The sequence below is a fragment of the Ostrea edulis genome, chromosome 9 (genome assembly GCF_947568905.1).
Source record: "Ostrea edulis chromosome 9, xbOstEdul1.1, whole genome shotgun sequence".
In the NCBI taxonomy this organism is placed as follows: Eukaryota; Metazoa; Mollusca; class Bivalvia; order Ostreida; family Ostreidae; genus Ostrea; species Ostrea edulis.
The window spans coordinates 2,174,681-2,181,011 of NC_079172.1; the positions used below are offsets into that span (position 1 = coordinate 2,174,681).

At 32.9% G+C, this 6,331-nt stretch overlaps 1 long non-coding RNA gene across 1 annotated transcript; it reads left to right on the forward strand.

Moving 5' to 3' along the window:
* The first annotated feature begins 2,375 nt into the window (after positions 1-2,375).
* Positions 2,376-5,671, forward strand: LOC130049991 (uncharacterized). The gene is made up of 3 exons (XR_008798339.1): positions 2,376-2,432; positions 3,962-4,097; positions 5,585-5,671. It is a non-coding gene; the product is annotated as an uncharacterized LOC130049991 (long non-coding RNA).
* The last annotated feature ends 660 nt before the right edge of the window (positions 5,672-6,331 follow it).

Sequence of the window (6,331 nt, forward strand, 5' to 3'; positions counted from 1 at the left end):
CACATTAACGTTATTTCCTTGTGGACTAGTGAAATTTCCCACTTCATATACATTATCATTGCATCCATATGGAAATGCAGTGCCTAGGGTCCTGATCCGTGATCTTCTCGTTGTCTACGAAAATAACTGTATAATATGATATAATTGACCTTAATAAGTAATAATCTTTTGTTTTATTGTTGTCAAATTTTAATTTTATTCATAACACAGACATTAATGAAGGAGAAGAACTATTATATGATTACGGACTAAAGTCTTATCCATGGAATTCTCAGGTACATTGATAATTTACATTTAAAGTCATTTTTGGATTGTATACTTTTAAAAAGAAAGATGTGCCCTCCACACAAATATGGGGAGCTGTTTTAAAGTGCAAATTTTAAGATTTTGAATCATCCATTGAATGCACACTTATTCAGGATAAAAACAAATCTAGTAAGTCTGGTTTAAATTATTATATTACGATGGTCTTTTGTTACAGAAGACCTTACATTTTTCTTTTTACTTTTTAGCCGAGTTGCGTAACAAATCTCGGCTTTTAAATTGGCGAATGATGGGCGTCCAGTCGGGCGGGCGCCGTCCACAATTAGCTTGTCCGGTCTCTAACTTTCATACTTTTTGGTGCATCTTTGTGAGACTTACATAACAAGATCACATCCAAAGGAGGAAGGTTCCTATTTATTTTTATGTCCAAAGAACAAGGTCACATTGTCACTAAATGCCATAGATTTGAGCTTGTCCGGTCTCTAACTTTTATCCTACTAGGGGCATCTTCATCAGATTTGCATATTTTGATAACATCCAAAAGAGAATGGTTCCTATTTATTTTGAGGTCAAAAGGCCAAAGGTCAAGGTCTCTTTTTCACTATATACTGTAGATTTGAGCTTGCCTCTAACTTTTATACATGTACTTGCGGGTGCATGTTTATCAGACTTCAAATCCTGATGACATTCAAGATTCATGTTGCTTTTGAAATCCAAAGGTCAAGGTCATTATCACACTAAATACCTATTGTGGCCATTCAAAGCTTCATACTTATAAACTATATTAAATACGTGCATGTTTTTACTTTGTGAATAATTTTCCAAACTGCAACCTGGCTATATGCATCTTTGATGCGTTTTAGCGGTTTTTTTTTTTTTTAGGTCACCTGAGAAAACTCAGAAATGAAGCATAAATGGGACAAGGGGGACATAAATTGTAAATTTCAGGACTCCAGCACCCCTGAGACCCTAGGGGCAAGGCAAAAACTGTCCAAAATTGACTAAAAGCTTTATTTTTGGTCATTATGTCATTTTCTGCTATAATTTAAGATTAAATTTCATAGCTTATTTGTGTATGCTGTTTTTATTTCATAGAGTATTTTGAACTTGGGGATTCTTAAAAAGATATATATGCGGTTATTGGTTACTCAATCTATATTTAACAAAAATTTGAAGTTCTTAATTTCTAAAATAATTTATTCCATTAATTTCAGGTAGTTCAATTATGTTGTTAAAATTCTCAACCAATATAGCCCAGATCTATGGTAGAGTAAAAACTATACCTAGTACCTGTTGAAGAAAAATAGTGATGAGTTCAGTTACTGCTGCAAGGCAGTATTTTCAAGGATGGCCTTGTGAAATTTTTGTTTTGCTAATATACATATATTATTATTAATTATAATCTTCATTATGATGTAAAGATGTCATTAAGTACAGTCGAACCTAGGTATCTCAAACTCATTGGGGCTGAGGAAATACAAAGGTAATGCGAGGATTCGAGACATTGATATTGAGGTTAAAATACATAAAGAGACAGTGATTGATTTTCCAACTCACTTCCATATATGCATACATCATGGTATTTGAGATATTGATATTCGAGATATCAAAGATCAACTTTATTTTAGTAAATGCTATTGCTTATTTATCTAAAATGTCACTCAGTGCTTATGATATACCTTTGGACTTTAAGGAGCTTGAAATATACTTGCAGGTGGCAGCATGAAGGAGACCCTGGTGATGATACCTGTTGATGTATATGCAGCTGATGATGTCAACATAGAAATTAATTCTGTTGATCCAAATGACAAGGTACAAAAATTCAAACTTGTTTTATTTTCTAGCGAAATAGTTATATAGGTCAATGTGATGTACCCTTAACCCCATGTATATAGAAAATATAAATACATTGGGTACTTTCATTAGTGTTATGTCAAATTTTTACCATAGCCTACATATATTTGGCAGATTGAATATTCATGGGATTAGCATAGCAACTAAATCAACTGAGTCATGTCCAAATTTCTAATTTTAGAGAAGTTTTGACTAAATCTACCTAGCTTTTAGATTTATTACTAGTTCTGTATCTTATATGTTTTGAAATTCTACAGGAAAGAGATGGCCTCCATGTTGTCTTGGTACTTACAGGCTTTAATGTAAAATAAAAGGTTAGTAGGATATATTTGTGTTGGTCTAGTGATGGGTAAAAGTAACAAAGGTTGAGGTTTTGCTATAATCATTAGGAATTCTACTCTTTACAGTTTAACTTCTAAACTCTTTTGGGTTCATTGATTGAATATCTAAAAGTTATTTCTGTTTTGTGTAACAGAAACTGATGTCGCAGGGAAATCCTTTTTCTGCCCCGAAGGTCAAAATTTGAACAATATTGTCCCTCCTGTAACTTTTCATCAACGTACCTGGAAATTCATGCATTTTTAAATGGAATAATCGATTTTGTACGGAAGCCGATAGGTGCCAGGGTATAGAATTAATATTTATTTAACTGGCGGCCGCCACTTAATTTATGCCACTTTAACTGGCAGCCGCCATATACATTAACTGGTGGCCACCAGTTATTTTATCTGGCGGCCGCCACTTAATTTATATATGGCGGCTGCCAATTGCAAAACCAATGTAATTCGTATCACTGAGTGATTATTTTGGAAAGATTTAGAATAGTAAGCAAACACACAGAATCGTTTTTCAAAGTGTATAGGGACAGTCGGAGGAGAATTGTCTTCTACAATTGTTGACAAGCAGAAAAGGAACCTAAATTGTCTCTTTTGTCCAAACTTCGTACTCCTAAATTGGAGGGAGGGGGCTCCGCTCATCCTTAATAGGGGATCAAAGTTTTACATACAAATATAAAGGGAAAATCTTTAAAAATCTTCTTCTCAAGAACCACTGAGCCAGAAAAGCGACGATTTACATGAAAGCTTCCTGACATAGTGCAGATTCAAGTTTGTTAAACTCATGACCCCCTGTGGCTAGGATGGGGCCACAATAGGGGATCAACGTTTTACATAACTAATAACTGATAAATAGATAAAAATCTTTTTTTTTTTAATTCCTTAAGAACCATTAGATGAAAGAAGTTTACATTTGCACGAAAGATTCCTGACATAGCGCAGATTCAAGTTTGTAAAAATCATGGTCCCCGGGGGTAAGCACAGTAGGAAATCAAAGTTTTACATACAAATGTACATTGTATAGGGAAAATCATTAAAAATCTTCTGAAAAATCACTCAGCCAGAAAAAATTACAATTACATGAAAGCTTCCTGACATAGTGCAGATTCTAGTTTGTAAAAATCATGGCCCCTGGGAGTAGTTTCGGGCCACAATAGGGATCAAAGTTTTACATGCGAATATATAGGAAAAATCTTTAAATATGAGCCAAGGTAACTCAGGTGAGCAATGTGGCCTATAGGCTCTTTTTTAACTTCTCTAAAATTACCTGGCCAATCTTTGTCATTCAAACTGGTTAGATTTGATATTTTGTTCATAGACTATTGTATTAGCCTATCAATTTTCATAAGAAATGAAGGAAAAAACTTAGTGGATGTAAATATGATTTGATTAGGATGTAAAATCATTGGTGGGGGTACCCATGAATTCTACAAAAATTGAGGTACAACAAATTCTAATGTTTCCACAGTATTTATTTGAATAAACGCAATTTAGGCTGTATTTTTCAGGACCAATATGAGATAAATAGTGACTATTTATCTGGAGTTGTGCACAATGAGCCAAAATTATCCAGATTAGCAAGAAATGGCAGTTTATTAGAAGGAATTAATGAACTTCCTACTAGTTGGATTTCCTTCAACTTAGGTAGGTTGTTAATTTATATTGTTATATTCAGTAATGTATTCTCACTGTATTGACGAATAGTCAACAATTGAAATGGTAGCCCATCCAAAAGATATTGACTAGTCAATATTTTTTTAATACTGACCGGATAGGAATAATATGGAGATACATGTAATATTCTGATAATTTCAATGTATTGCATCCAATTTATAGATTCGTTGACTGACGTAAATAAACCTTCGCGAATCAAAAACAATGTGACATCATAATACCGGTAGGTATTTAGTCAAGACACACAAACAATGGATGCACAGTGCACCGGTTTGCTCGCAGAATTAACAGATACAAGGATTTGTAAATGATTGATGAGTAGAGAACCAGCTAGTATGTCTGTAATATAATTCCTGTGAGTGAAGGAGTATTATCAGAGTCTGTTTGGGTGACAAGGATAATTTTAGAATGTGGATGACATTGATAATGTGAGCCCCCTAATCAGTGTTGCCCCCAATTTCAGTCAAGATTTGTATAATATGTTTCTCCCAATTTTTCCTTTAATTCTTGCAGTTCTTCCAGGTATATTTGATTGACAGTAATTCATTAAATAAAAAATTTACATATAAACTAAAATATCATTTATTTTTCAATTGGTGACATATTTTAAAACAGATGTGGTGACATATTTTAAAACAGATGTAATTCATCCATAACTAATGAGCTAGTGATACTACAATAACATTATGTATTTATATAAAGAAATCATGTAATCAATCTGTGTTTGAAGGATATATTGGGGGATAGCCTATCTTAGTCAAATAATATAAATGGCAAATTGCAAGTCGGACACCTGGAACATTGTTTGATATTTTTTTTATGCAGTTAATGTTCAGAATTATCTTGATTTATTAGTGATGAAATTTCATGTGAAACACTTTGTAAAAGTGTACAAAAATTGGCATGGTTACAGATAACATAACCAAGGTGTGCATTACCTGCCAGCCAAAAATACATTAACATACTTTTATATCCCATTTGTTTCAAGAATTTTATCAATATAGTTGATGAATCAACTCCCCTTATACCATTTTGTAAGTAATTTTTTACAGAAAAAAAGCATCTAAAATTTAAAAAAATCAGTCACATGTGCATTAATTAAAAACTAGTTTTTAGATATAGATAACATTTCTGGAGTTAGTATAGTTTCAGGAATGAGGAAGCCCTGGAGACTGTCTTGGACTGTTTAAAAGGGACTCCCTGTCTTGTGACTTTTTTCTTCTTAGCTTCTTGAATGGTCACATAAGACGGTGAGTCTAGACTGTACTTGTTAATATTAGAATAAATGCTATTTGTTCATATGATATAAAATCCCCAATATCTTTCTGTTTTTACATTATTTTTTCCATTTGAATGGCTATGGGTACCATTTCCAATTGTTTGAAAATAAATCATGTTTTATAGCATTTCGTTTAACAGATATTGCTAAAATTTGTTTCATATTATTTCTTCATCAGAGGTTAAGGATTTGATTACTATTCAGTCCCAGGAGATGCCAATCAGCAGTGAGTCCATCATCATCATTCCAGATGGAACGAATGAGGAAGTTAAGGCATGTCTCTTGCAAGTCCAAAAACTGAGTAAGTTTTAAATCATAGATATATGCTAATTATGTCCTATTTTTATCATTAGGTATTGTTACCAGTCCAGGTCACGGAGTCGTTTCTCGCCTATGACAGCAGCATTCGTTGAAAAGGTAACACGGACTATCGTACCAAAGTACAGACCGAGAAAAAATGAAGAAAAAGAAAAGTACTTGCCATGTGCACACTGTTTGGCCGTTGTTGTAGCTACAGACTTATGGAAGCACCAAAAGTCATGTCCAGCAAACAAATCTCAACAAAATTTAAAATATCCTGTATGTGAAGGACGTTTACTGTTACCCTGTGACTCTGAATTTTCAAAAACAACTACATCAAATTGTTTAAAAAATTTCTTGCTATCTCCTTTGTACATATCTAACATGTAATGATAATAAATTATCATAGAAAGGTTAATTTATCTTCGTAAATGCACAATTTATTCAAAGACCTTATCTTGTCGATTAAAGTTTTTAAAGTTCCTTTCATAATGAATTTTTCGATTAAATGTTAACATTAAAAAATAACCCTTATATTCATTATTTGAAGTAATAAATATTAAATCTATTTATCTTATACATTACAAACTGATATTTATATCTCCCAAACGAAGTTCAGGGGGGT